At 50.2% G+C, this 14,448-nt stretch overlaps 1 protein-coding gene across 3 annotated transcripts in view; it reads right to left on the bottom strand.

Annotated features, from left to right (window-relative positions):
• LOC138569585 (mitogen-activated protein kinase kinase kinase 3-like) overlaps positions 1 to 13,903 on the bottom strand; it is a 696,616-nt gene extending 682,713 nt beyond the window's left edge. For all 3 annotated transcript variants that reach the window (XM_069647679.1, XM_069647681.1, XM_069647683.1), the window contains exon 1: positions 13,453 to 13,903. The gene's annotated coding sequence lies outside the window, so the exon portion shown is untranslated. The remainder of the gene's footprint in view (positions 1 to 13,452) is intronic.
• Between the last annotated feature and the right edge of the window lie 545 nt (positions 13,904 to 14,448).

Raw genomic sequence — 14,448 nt, 5'->3', positions numbered from 1 at the left:
GCAATGTCAGAGCATTGCGCATGGGCTTCAATTTCCATAGTGCAGGAACACAAAGGGCTGGGGGGAGGGGGTGGCTGCTGTCAGTGCTTAATTTGTAAAAAAATAAGTGCCAGTGCCCAAAAAATATTGGCCCCATAATGTCGGGCGCAGCGCCGTCCACAGTGCGGGCGCAGCGCGGTGCCGCCCTCAGCGCGGGCACGCCTGTCGCCCCAGTTCAGTGCTAGACCTACCTAGATCGCCCCACCACCAGCCCATCACAAAGCTGCTGCTCCATGTCACATGTTTGCTGCTGAGGCAACTGCTGGCACAGGCTAGTAGTAAATATGCAACTAAGACATGCTCCTCCTGTAACTACGCCTCGATGCCCCCGGGCTGTGTGAGTGCTTTAAAAATGCAAATAAATAAAAAAGCATTCTGTTTCAGTCACTGTTGCACTGTATTTGTCTCTACCCCTTCTGCCCTATCTGAAAGTCTGTTAAAGTAACCAAGTACTTTTAATCGGTTACCTCCAGGAAGAGCACCCTCCCTCAGCCCGTTCTTCAGTCACCTCATCCAGGTGTTTTGTGTAATCAATTTACTCTCAAGGCCTTATCAGTCATCACATCTCATAAATGCATCCCCCTTCACCCTTCCTTCAAGCATGAGCATGGTGTTGTATTACTTGGAAAAAGTCATTTCTGCAAGACGTTGTGAAATCAACAGCCTGTGCTATTTGTGCTTTAGGGCCTCTTTCCACCTTAACACATATTAAAAAACTAAATATGTGTGGTCACCCAATATTCAGGAGCCAGAGGAGAATGCATATTCGGATACCTCCTTCCCACTGACATGTTCTTGACATACTAAACTGCGCGGTGCAACAGTCACCCACTCCCCTATCTGAGGATTCCTATCTGAGGATTGCATGTGCTCTCATTTGGAGCACATGCTCGGAGCGTATTGTACCCAGGTTAAGGGGCCACATCTGGTGTATAAACCACACATCAGGATATAAAACATGCGCTGGAATTATGTAAAGAAATGACAGCAAAAGACGGTTGAGAATTATACAAGAATACTCAACTAGTGCTTTTATTTATGATGACAGATTAGTGGGCACGTGCACCATATTTATCCCCGTCTAGTTTCCATGCGTGTATCTTTAAGCCTGAAAATGCATTTCAGAAGTTCGTCTTTGCATTGGCTTTTCTCGCGAAGTGCAGCCAGTTCGGTTTGGGGCCAATATGTGCACCGTTCCGGGTCCCCACGCTGAAGCTTGTTTGTGAACTAATGAGGCCGATAACATTAAAAGGAAGAACGGAAACACCCAGGCAAAAATTCACAGTTCATGTTTCGCTTAGATGAATGCTATCCAGGGTAGGACTGGGGCATACAATTGTCTCGAGTCGGGCTCAGCACCAATGAAAAAGTGGCCAAAGTTGCAAAACGACAATTCATTCTTTTTGTGACGGATGCTAGTGGGACCATGCTGCCACTCGTGCCCTGCCCGGTCCTGGGATTTGTCCTGCCTTGCCTCAATCACTTAGGCTACCTTCCGTGGGGCCACCACTGCCACATCCATGCTGAGCCTGATGATAACAAAAATAGGTGCGCGGCGCAGCGGCCCCATAGAAGGTAAGATTTTAAAAGAAAAAACATATATTTGGGTTGATGGGGTCCATCACTTTCGAAGTGATGGGCCACAGCCGCCACTCAAAATAAGTTATTTCTTTTAAAACTTACCTTCTGTGGGGCCAGGCCCCAGCCACCGGCCCCACGGAAGGTCAGGTTTTCAAAGAAAAAAGTAAAAAACATACTTTTGGGCACAATCCACGGGCCCGGCCAACCGCGGCAGAGTCATCCGACTCAGTCTTCGGCAGCCGGTTGCCCCTGGTCACAGAAATTGGCCTGGGCCTGGCACTGACTACAGTCAGCAGCACACTGCACACAGGTCACGCAGACAGAAGCCCGGGCGCGGATGGGCCCCTGGTGGGGTCCTGACTCCTGGGCAGTCAGGGCACCACCAGGGGACCATGCCGCTGTCCAGGCCCCGACCTGGGCCTTCCTTGCCCGATCACTTGACTGTGACAGCCTCCGGCTGCACCGCACGCAGCAACAAGTGACTTACCTGCTTTGCCAGCTGGGAATTGGTCTCCTGTCGGGGCCTCAGGCTGGTGGTGGGCAGGTGCGCACACTGGCACCTGCAGAAATGAAAAAGCAGGCAGAGGGGGCCCCAGGAAGCAACTAGGCTGCACCATGCAGTGCAGCAGGGCAGACTCTCTCTCTCACAAGTCAGGACCGACGACGCCACGCCTCGACACCTTCACTTCACAGTAACTCGTGAAATGAAGGTGGCGCCGCGCTGCCTCCTGTGGCAACAAAAACACGCCACCATGTAATTTCACTGATGAACAGCCAATGGAAACTGCACATTCTGTGTTACTATACAGAATGTATCACATACTGCATAGTAACAACAGAATGGTAGTTTTCATTGGCTGTTTGTAACAGTTTGTTGTTCATTGCTATTGCTGGCCCCTCCCAGGCCCAGCCAGCCATGGCCTGCAACCTGCAAGCACGAGAGAGATCGAGATCAGAATGACAAATCCCAATGGGCCTCATTACGACCCTGGCGCTCACAGAATGAAGGGTGCCGGTACGGGACCGGCACCCTTCATTCCATGAGCACCGATTACGAGGTTCCCTTTGCAGGACCCGGACCAGACTTCTGGTAAAACCAGACGTCTTTTCCGGGTCCTGCGAGGGGAAGAGGGAGCTAATAATGGGCCACTTGTAATGTGCCCATTATTACCTCCCTCCCCATTCCCATTGAGCCCTATGGGGGCTCAAATGGGAATGGGGAATGGTTCCTGCAAGGAGGAATTACCGGGTCCCCCTATGTCGGAATGACCCGGTAAGTCCCCATTGCAGGAACCCAGTAATGGAGTCCGGTTTGGAGGCAGCTGCCTTCAAACTCATAATGAGGCCCCATGATTTATAATCGAAGCGAAGTGGAAGAACAAACAAAGCAATGGCACGTGCGCTGGCTCCGCGTGAGTTCCGGTCCCCAAAAAAGAGTGCCGGTGTTGGGCACTGGCAACCACCCCTACAAATTAAGCACTGGCTGCTGTCCTAACTGCACGGGCACCCATTCTCCCATGCACTTTCCTCCTTTGTTTTCATTGGTAATCCAAGTCCCCAACCCGCCCAACCGCCCTGTCACCCACATGGACTGTTCAGGTGCTGAACATGTTGGTGGCATTTACACAGTCACAGCAAGAGGATATGTCAGGGGCAACGTGCAGCTTGGAAGCAAGACGACGCAGAGCAACACAGGTTCAAACCCTGGGTCCGTGCTTAGAAACCTCTGGGTATTAAGCACGTTATAAATAACCTACATACCATATGAGGACGGGCTCTGCTGGTTTTTTACATTTTAGGTACGGTTTGGCCAGGCCTGGATTATAATGGTGCAGCTATGGTTCCGGACTGCTAAATCTAAACTTTAATGGTGCATAGGTCGAAATTTCTGGGAGCTGTTTAGCTCCTGGTTATAGCCTAGGAGGGATTGGTTGGCTTGACACCAGGACCTACATTTGGCCCCCCAGGCCAAGCAACGCCATATAAACATACCTATCCACGTGTGGTAATCTATATACATGATTATTAAGACACACCTAGAAGACATTTAAACTATAATCAGTCAAACAAGATACACACAAGGTTATGTTTGCACCTCATATTGGAATTAAATGTGTGTTATGCTATAAAATAGTTCCTGGTTCCCTGGACACCTGGGAGCTGCTTTTAGCTCCTGCCAATCAAATCCTTGTTCCGATCCCAGTGGTGGCATCATTTGGACAATGGCGCAACAGGACGCCGAAATGGCAGATATTTAGCTACAATAGACCACGTTAGGTTAGATTATGGCAGTGCTATTCACATTTGTTCACACTGACCAAAAAAAAAAAGGAGTGATGACTGGAATGTTTAGAATTAATCTTAACCTCTGGCATTGCTCTAGGCAACCCTCCAGACCATCGGTCTTCGCCTGCCAAGTCATTACCAAAGGGGAAAGACCATATTCAAATCTGGCTTGGTCCCACCCCAAAAGGGGCAGGCCAGCCCGGACTGCTTGATCACATTCCTTCTGCATGAGACGGGTCTAAGGTACTGTGTGGCCGGGTTTACAGTGTTGTCATTAAGGCTATGCAGGAGCCTGTGGCGACAGTGTATGATCGGGCCGACACTGCAATGGAAGTCCACAGCCATGGCTTCACTGCAAAAGTAGGACGTATGGTGCAGTACAATCCTGGCTGTAGTGTAAAGATAGGCCTACAAAGTGACCTCTGCTTCTGTGCACTGCGAGCCCTGGATTACACTATCATAATGGTGGGCCTGAACAGTCATGGCTGTACTGCAATGGGTTAGCCAGTGGCACTGTAACCCCTAGGATGCACTGCAATGGTGGGGCCAGGGCACTGCATCATCTTTGCTGCACTGTAGCGCTGAGACTGGGATATTGCATCACCGGAGGTGTACCGAGTGGTAGACAGGGGTGCAGCTTGCCCCCCCCCGACCCGCCAACTGGCTCTTTTAAGAGCCAGACCGGGACAATTAGGGCAACAAGCAGGTGCACAGTGTTCCTGCTCAGCACCCTCATTGTCCTGGCAGGGAGACACCTTGCTTGTTCGATCTCCGGACAGCAGAGCGGCTCTCCCAGGAAACGGACATGTTGCTCTGTGTCAACAGAGCATTACAATGGGAGCCATTAGGCACTGATGGGAGGGACGGGGGTCTATTAGCAGGGACTTTTGTTCCTTAAGAAATGTGGGGCAGGGTGATGATCAGAAATGAGAAGGGTGCATAATGCTGCATGCTTTAGGACGTGACGACTATGGCTTTAAAACCCAAGGGGGAATTGGTAGGCTCACACTAATCTGCATGATGCTATTGTGACTTTGCATGCAGGATGGGGAGAATAAAACTAAAGACATACTCTTCTTGCTTAACATTTCTACAACAATGTATATAGTGTAAAGTTAGATTATGATAGGCTTATTATATAATGTGGTTTGGTTCCAAGACATTGCTATAGTGTTATTTAAGCACATAAAATGCAAAGCAAAACCTTCACAAATATCTTTATCAACTAAACCTGTAAAGACGTGTTCAGTTGCTTAAATTGTCCACATCCCGGTCTCAGCATTTATCCAAAGTGTGTGATCCTAAGCAAATCATTTAATTGCACTGTGTTTTATCTGCAGCTACGCAAGTGATTCACTTCATAGTTTAAGTTAATATATCAAGACATAATTGAAGAAAAAAAACTCAGGGACTATAGAGTTCCTCCATATATAATAATAGTGCAATCTAGGCATTTTTCACCACAAAGTTATTTGCCAATTGGCTTACTTATGGCAACTTATTCTAAAGTCACTTCCATGGTGCCTGCAAGCATCAAAGGCTGATGATGTGCCTTGCAATGCCCTTTGCTGTGAATTCACTTCTGTTGTTGCAATCCATTTGGACGTTTGCATGTATATGTGTTAATACTTGGCCAGACTGGCATTTGGGGGCAGCCAGTCTAGCCCTTTCTTACTGTTGCATGCCTTTTTGTCTGGGCATCCTGTCCAGGACAGCAGTGTGGCTGTATGCTCCTGATGTGCACCCTATGTTGCAGGGAGAGGGTCCCTATGTTGCAGGGAGTCAAGTCATCATATGGGGGGGGGCAGGAACGATTGTGTGTCAGGTCAGCATTCATTTTCAAAGGTGCATTGGAGGGAAAGTAGCAGGACTTTTTCATGGCTCGGCCCCTCACTCTTGCAATGCTGGATACTCACCTGTGTACCACCTTGGTTGCACTGTAGTGATGTGGCCTGCCAGTGGTTCTGTAGGGCACAGTTGGACTGCAATGGTGTGGCCTGTGGTATTGTATGGCCAGAGCTACACAGTAATGGAGCGGGCCGTGATGCTGCATAATTGCACTCTAATGTATAGAGCATGTGGTAGTGTAGTCTGCACTACACTACCATCATGGTGGCACTTGACGGCATTGCAATTGCGAGTCTGCAATACCCTATGTCAGTAATATCGTGTTCTCTGTGGGACTCCGAGGACAGCACTCCAATGCAATGGAGAGCGCGGTGGTTGTGGTTCTATACAGCAAGGACTAGTATGTGTTGCCAGGGCCTGTAATATTGCACTTCCAGAGCTAGAGGCGACGGTGGGGCTTGCGGACCAGAGGCTGTGGTACTGTAGTGGCAGAGATTGGGTGCTATGGGGGGCTGTATGGTCCGCACGGCCCGGGTATTGTACTGCCAGAGCAGCACTGTAAAGAGGTGTACTCTGTCCCAGCCAGGACCCGGTATCACTGCGCAGGGCCTGCTGATCAGTCAGCTCAACCTTGTCCCGCTTCCTGAGGAAAACAAACACAATCAGGCCCAGACCAGATCTGACTGTACGCACACGGCATTAAGCCGCCACTCCGTCACTCCGCAGACATCCATTCACATGGCAACGGTGGCCCCACTTTAATGAGTGTTCTTTTCCAACTAAGTGTGCGGCGGGCATGACTTGCCACCACATCTGGCAGTGCAGTGGCCATTCTATGACAAGACAGGAGGCGAGCATTATGCTTCATCTTCTTTTATTACTACTCCTCAGCAGTTCAACAACATATATATAAAACCATGGAAAATACCCAACAAACTTTTCCATTTTTTTTTTTTTTTTTTTTTTTTTAACTACAACCCCCATGAGTCTCTGTAGTCCGTGCTCATTCCACCAGTCCTGATCTCCTTCCTGTACTTAGGCTCCTCCTCTTCTTTTACTGCTCTTCAAGCAGATAAGTACCTTTTCTCCACTCTCTGTACGACTGGGGTAAAATGTCTGTGTGAGAGTGGGTGATTATACAAATAAGTTGAGACAGTGTGTAGGAGATAGTAGTTTATGAAAAAAAAAAAAAAAAAAAAAAATGTTTTGGTATAAAATAGTAGTTTGTTGATAGCACGCTTAGGCGAGTTTGCTTCGAAGGGAGCTCGCGTACGCGGGCAGCCGATTCAGGGATTCACCTTAGACAAGCCGGTTCGCGAGGCGGACGGTCCCGTGTCGCATACCCGGCACCGCAGGGGCTCAGTCAGGCCTCGCGAACTACGCGGCTGAGGCCGCGGGACACTCGCGAGCCGGCCCCCGCCCTCGGGTAGGGGAAGCCGGCGCTCGCGAATCATACGAAGCCGCCAGACGGCTCTCACAGAGGTAGCCCCCACCCGCGGGTGGGCGGAGCTACCGCGTGAGGAGCGCGAAGAGCGACGCTCTCAGAGCAGCCCCCACCCGCGGGTGGGAGGAGCCTATCAAAGACGTGCCGCGCAGTACATTCTGCGTCGGCTTCGAACTTCGGCTCATTTTTAAAAACGCCGCTAGTTCGGACAAGTTTCCCCTGATACAAGGGAAGCGCCAGGCCGTAGCGATCGGATCGCTCGGGAGCTCCGTGCCTAAGAAAGACATCACACGGCAGCTTACGGGTATATAAAAAAAAAAAAAAAAAAAAAACGCTACTGCTCCTAGCAGAAAACCGGCGCTACTGAGGAGAGAGAATACCTCTCAAGAGCCACTGAGCTGTGGACAAGCAAGGTGCAGCCACTGGAATAAAATAGAATAAAAACATAAGAGAATACAAGTAGGGGACCCTACTATCTCTAGACCATCAGGAGGGAGCAGTGGGCGTGCTAAGACACCTGATCCAGGTAATTTGGCACACAGCACTGTTTAAAAAATAAAAAAAAAAAAAAAAAAAAAAATGTCAGAATTTGAGTGGAGCGAGGAGGAACAATCACATGACCTCGCTGCCAGCTTCAAGAAAGTGCTAGGGAGCTCCCTCATTGATGCAGTGGCGGAGGGCGTTAGGCCCCTTCAAGAAAGGCTAGAGACGCTGGAAGCTATGCTTTCGCAGCCTGAGGACAGCACCACAGACCGCAAGCGCACGCCCACAGATCCCGTGATACAGGGACACAAGGGGAGTAAGTTAGCCCTTAAGAGGAAAGCCTCTGTCGACCCCCGGGGCTCTTGGGACGGGGCAGAAGATGAGGCCCCAGAGGTGCCTGATGCGTTCGCAAAGCTGAAGGAAGCTTATCTACGACGACAGGCAGTGCCAGACCTCATGACCCCCTCTCCAGGGGAGGACAATACTGGAGATGACCCAGGCTCGGAGGAGGAGCAAGGGGAGGATCAGACCTCACAAGGAGACGAGGAGAGCGAGGTAGACTGGGTCCAGCCCAGTGGGGGCAAGAGAGCTCGGAAAGAGAAACACTTGACTGGGGGCCAAGATGATATGTTCGACCCGGACAGCATCAGGAATCCAAGGTCCACCGAGTGGCAGCCATCCCCCCGAGTAGCTCAGTACATGGCGGCTAGGCTGCGCAAGCCATTAGACAAGGAAGTGAGACAACGGCTGCGCGCAGAGTGTCCGCGACCGGATCTCCCGGGCAAAGTAGCAGAGGCCCCCGAGCTCGACCCGAAAATGCTGACCTTCGTGTCAAAGACAAATAAGGACCCCCGCAAAGGTATCGATAGGTCCTGGAAAAGTTGTCAGGAGAAGATCCTAGACCTGTCAGGACCACTGGCAAAGATAATGGACCTCGCAGAGAGGTCCAAGGACACTGGTGAAGCAGTGGACCCGGAGGCTCTCGCCGGATGGGCGCAGAGAGCGGTCTGTCTGCTCGGGAATGCGAATTGCGCCATAGCCTCAGAGAGGAGAAAGGGGCTTCTACTCAAGATTGATTCGAAGCTCAGCGATCTATCATCGTATGAAGCGGGAGAAGGGGCGCAAGGCCTTCTATTCGGAGAGACTTTTGGGAAGGAGATGGGCCGATTCGTCGGAACATACGCATCCCTGGAGAAAGCCCAAGCATCGATCCGCAAAATCTTTCCGAGTAGAGTTTTTGGAGGGACCGGCCGCGGTCGGGGTCGCGCAGCCGGTCGCAGTCACGGAGGAAGAAGACCCCATAATCCCAGAGCACAATACTGGGAGAACAAGGGCCAGGATACATTCTTCCCGTCCAGAGGAAGATTCCCGAGAGGTCGCAGATCCAGGGGATCAGGCCGAGGCCAAGGATTTACGCCAGGTGAGAGCGATTCAGTATCCTCCAGTTGGTGGGAGGACGCGCATGTTTTTAGAAAATTGGCGCATGATTTCAAGCGATTCCTGGATATTGCAGACCGTCAGAGGACTGCAGCTAGATTTTATAGAAACCCCAATTCAGCAGCACAGGCCACGGGGCCAGAGACTAGCGCAAGCGGAGCAAGCATGGCTAGACAGCGAGATCGCGCAGCTAGAGCACAAACAGGCGATAGAGAGATGCGCGAGGGAGCCCAAATTCGTAAGCAATATGTTCCTAGTGCACAGGAAAGAGAAGGTGCGTCCAGTTATAAATCTCAAGGAGCTGAACGGATGGATCGTATACCGCCACTTCAAGATGGAGGGCATACATCAGCTCAGAGACTCCCTAAGGGAAGGAGACTGGCTGACGCGTTTAGATCTGAAGGATGCCTATCTCACGGTTCCGGTACTCGAGGAGTACAGACCTTACCTAGCTTTCCGCTGGCACAGACAGTTCTGGCAATTCAAGACGATGCCGTTCGGGTTGGCGTCGGCTCCTTGGGCATTTACAAAGCTAATGAAACCCGTAGCAGCAGCAATCAGAGAGAAAGGCGTCAGGTTGATCATCTATCTAGACGACCTTTTGCTGCTAGCGGAAAATCGAGAGGTGCTGCTATACCAAACGAGATGGGTACAAGACCTTCTGATATCGCTAGGGTTCCTAGTGAACATAGAGAAATCGGATATCATTCCAGAACAGAGATTAGACTTCCTAGGGTTTGTGCTAGACACAAAGAAAGCGACCCTGGAACTACCAGCGCGGAAGATGAGAGATATAAAGAGAGAGATCAGAGTATGCCTAGAGAGAAGGCTTATATCCCTCAGGACATTAGCGAGGATAGTCGGACTATTAGCAGCATCCATTCAGGCCATATTCCCTGGGCCTCTACACTACCGAGCACTGCAGAGGCTGAAGATAAAACATCTTCAACAGGGTCTGAAATATCACCAACAAGTACCTCTAGATCAAGACTCCATTACAGAGCTGGAGTGGTGGTTAAAGAATATGGACGCCTGGAATGGACGTGCCATATTCGGAGACAAGCCAGATCTGATCATAGAGTCAGACGCCAGCCGGCAGGGCTGGGGAGCCAGATGCGGGAGTTTACAGACCGGAGGCAAGTGGAGCGAAGAGGAGCTCCTGCTTCACATAAACTGTCTGGAACTCCTAGCGGGATCGTTCGCGATCAAGGCCTTCACGAGAGAGAGAGTGAAGTCTTGTGTGCTGCTGAAGATGGACAACATCTCGGCAGTGAGGTACATAAACCACTTAGGTGGCACGAGGTCCAAGATGCTGGCGGAGTTAGCGAAGGACTTATGGCACTTTTGCCTTCAGTCAGAAACGTCAGTGACTGCAGAGTACCTGCCGGGTTCACTGAATGTAGTAGCGGATTGGAACTCCCGTTACCTGACAGATTCCAGCGATTGGAGACTGGATCCAGTAGTGTTTCAGAGACTAGACAGGAAGTGGGGTCCATTGCATACGGACCTTTTCGCCTCCCGGCTCAACGCTCAGACGAGCTTATATTACAGCTGGAGGCTGGATCCGGGAGCTCTAGGGACGGATGCGTTTCTGCAAGAGTGGACAGGAGGTCCGCATTACGCTTTTCCCCCCTTCGCGATGCTGAGCAGAGTTCTAGCGAAGTGTCGGAGGGAGAAGGCAGAATTAGTATTAGTAGCACCCTTGTGGAAGTCTCAAGTGTGGTTCCCAACGTTAATGGAGCTAGCAGCAGACGTTCCCAGAGTCCTTCCCGAAGGAGAGCGACTGCTCACGGACCCAGCTGGGTCGTGTCATCCTCTGAGAGTGAGAGGGACACTCCCATTAGTCGCGTGCAGGATATCAGGAGACGCTGGGCTCTGCCAGGAATTTCGGAGCAGGCTGCGCAGCTTATCGCTGAATCCTGGGCTCCTTCCACTAGGAGGAGCTACGACGCAGCTTGGGCAAAATGGACGAGTTGGTGCAAGAACAGAAGTGTTCATCCCGTTTCAGCACCTGTAGTGGAGATCCTAAATTTCCTAGCGCATCTATTGCAGAATGGGAAAGCTTTCCGTACGATAGGAGTGTACAGGTCGGCTATATCAGCGGGACATATGTCAATTGAGGGAGTACCGGCAGGGGAACATCCAGCGGTAGTGAGACTCATCAGAGGAGCGAGATTTAGAGCGCCTCCAGGGCCTAAGTATAGTACTACATGGGACGTGGCGACAGTGCTACGATTACTATCAGACTGGCCAGCAGATAGATACCTTTCTCTCAAACAACTATCGGGTAAATTAGCTATGCTATTGTGTCTGATCTCATGTAAACGAGTGTCAGACGTCAAGGCGCTAGAGATTAATAGACGAATCTTCGGACCGGAGGGGGTTACGTTCTCCATAGTGAGGAGGACTAAGACAGGCACCTTCGCAGTCCGTTACCCTTATTTTCCGGACAACTCGAAATGGTGCGTAGCTCGATGCATTAAAGAATACGAGAGCAGGACAGCAGAGAACAGAGCAGCTAGCACTACTCAGTTGTTAATAGCGCGTAGGAAGCCTTATCACGCTGTGGCATCCGCCACCATAGCCAGATGGGTCAAAGAGATTATGTGCGCAGCAGGAGTGAATGTGGACACATATGGAGCTCATTCAGTGAGAGGGGCGATGGCTTCATCAGCCGCGAGAGCAGGAGTGCCTTTGAGTGAAATAATGAGAGCAGCAGATTGGGCGAGCGATCGTACATTTAAGGAATTTTACTTTAAGCCAGCAGAGGGTTTGGCTAGTACAGTCTTGGGGAAGCTTTAAACAAGCATAATGCTCGCCTCCTGTCTTGTCATAGAATGTAGATTACCCCTGCTATCTGCGCAGGGAGTATTAATTCTATTAAAGACTAGGAGGCGAGCATTAAATTCCCGCCCGATTGGATGCACTGTATAAAATGTTGAGAAATTTATATGTGAGAGTACAGTACATGCGCACCACCCTAAGATTTATGATTGTGTCTTCATAGGGGAAGAGCAGAAGAATAACTGAAGAAGAGAAGACCATCAGGAGGCCGGGAGCGCACCGGCAGTTGAGTTAGAGTTCTGAAGATTCTTCGCACCGTTGACGAGGATCAGTTAATGGACAGGAGTGAATATCAGAGCGAGTAAAAGCAGAGGAGGAGCCTAAGTACAGGAAGGAGATCAGGACTGGTGGAATGAGCACGGACTACAGAGACTCATGGGGGTTGTAGTTAAAAAAAAAAAAAAAAAAAAAAAAATGGAAAAGTTTGTTGGGTATTTTCCATGGTTTTATATATATGTTGTTGAACTGCTGAGGAGTAGTAATAAAAGAAGATGAAGCATAATGCTCGCCTCCTAGTCTTTAATAGAATTAATACTCCCTGCGCAGATAGCAGGGGTAATCTACATTGTGGGTGTATTGGGCCACACGCCAGTTTCAGAATTTCATAAAACGGCATCGGGCACACATGGTATCTTTAAAAATGGACAGAGAAGGAGGTCGCATTAAACAGATTTATTAAAACATTTCCGAAATCTACATCATCTGGACACAAATAGCCACACACGGCCAAAAAGGACGCCTCTCTGCGCCGGGAAAGGTGTGAAATGAGGTTCACTTGGAACCTGAAAGCGACAGGCGCCAAACGCCCTTGAAAATGGGGACCAGATTAAGGTCCAACTGACGGAAAATAAAACGTATTGCAATAATGGAACTTCACACATCTGGGACTGGCCCTCAGCCAAGAAGAGGATATTGCGACATTGACAGCTCCACACAATGAGACCCAAAGCACAGCAGGCACACTGACAGAAAGAGAACATCGCTTGAAGTATGCGGGGACACACGAGGCGTCGGAATTTAGAAGAACACTTTCTGAGACAAACTCCTTGAAGTCGAAAGTGAATAGGCGAATGCAGAAGCTCCCCGAAATTGAAATACAACGTCTTCCAGAAATGATGCATGCTGGTATTAGTATATTACACACACCGGAACACGGCCATTATTGTGGTGCTGCAATAACTGTGGAAACCGTGGAAACCACAGGTACCAGAATGCAAAGTGAAGCGAGGAAAGCGGTCTGACCTGTCAGAATATTTCATCACCGAGACGTGACATATTAGGAGCCCGGAAACACTACTTGGTACCAGAATGCAAAGTGAAGCGAGGAAAGGGGTCTGACCTGTCAGAATATTTCATCTCCGAGACGGAACATATTAGGAGTCCGGAAACACTACTTGGCATCCTGCTTTACCTACACTGCCTCACAGCACCAGTAACTCTTTGCGCGATGCAAGATGTTTGAAAGCTGTGCAAAAGGACGTGCAACTTACCGCTGCGCCGGCCGCGCCTCTCGGAAGAAGGAATGCATGGGTGTCCTTCGGGCTGGAGACTAACCCGTCCGTAACCTGCGTACTAGCGCGAGCTCCTCCTCGCCTTGTCCATGACAAGTCGCTCCTTTGCTCCGGGTCCCCCAAGCACCATTCACATCCTTCCCACTGAAATCTCCACAAATATAACTGTACACCACTTTGTTCCGCGGTGGTGTAAGATCGCCAACGGCCAACTCAAGGCATATGGCGCCTCTACGACTCTTGTGCAAGGGGAAGACAACGCGGCGCTTTCCTGAAGTGCCGTTTTTTGGTTGGGGGGGGGGGGGGAGACGAGAGGGGGGCTGGAGCGAATTTTCAGGATGCGGCAAAGAAAACAAGAAACTTTCAGCCCAACTCTCCGCCGAGGCAACAGGCAGCCTGGAAGTTAGTGTGATGTCAGCAGGAGCGCAGCAACAGGAAACAGTGATGACAGGAGACAGCGCGAGGCCGGGGAGGAGAGAGGCAGGACTCAGGCCCGCCAGCAGCCACTCAGGCACGAGGGGGGTGTGCTTTGCTTCGCTGCTCGACAGCATGCTGGGAAATGCAGGCGTCCAGAACAGCATTGTACAGTAGAGAGAGACCTGTGCTCAGTGGCGTCACCAGAAATCAGTATGAGGGGTAGGCAAACCAGGGGGCACAAATACAACTAGGTGGTGACGCCTCAAATAAGGGGCAACAGGCCAAACTGCTTTCATTATACCTATATTTTACCAAATTAGTCACAAAAAAGTGACATTATGTTTAGCAGGTTAAGGAGAATACACGTTTTGCATCAAGTTAATATTCACCCTAAAACGTTAACTCATGTTCGACAGCTGGAAAAATGCCCTTGCACTCAGTGATAGAAGTGTACCAAAAAAGTAGTGGAACTCTGAATCCACTGGGGTACAGAGTAGGAAGGAAGGAGGCACCGTGCAACCCATTTTCCAAGGGTTGCAGTCATGCTGGTTGATAGCC

The sequence above is a fragment of the Ambystoma mexicanum genome, chromosome 2q (genome assembly GCF_040938575.1).
Source record: "Ambystoma mexicanum isolate Mex_15411 chromosome 2q, UKY_AmexF1_1, whole genome shotgun sequence".
Taxonomy (NCBI): Eukaryota; Metazoa; Chordata; class Amphibia; order Caudata; family Ambystomatidae; genus Ambystoma; species Ambystoma mexicanum.
This window is presented reverse-complemented; position numbering and strand designations above follow the sequence as displayed.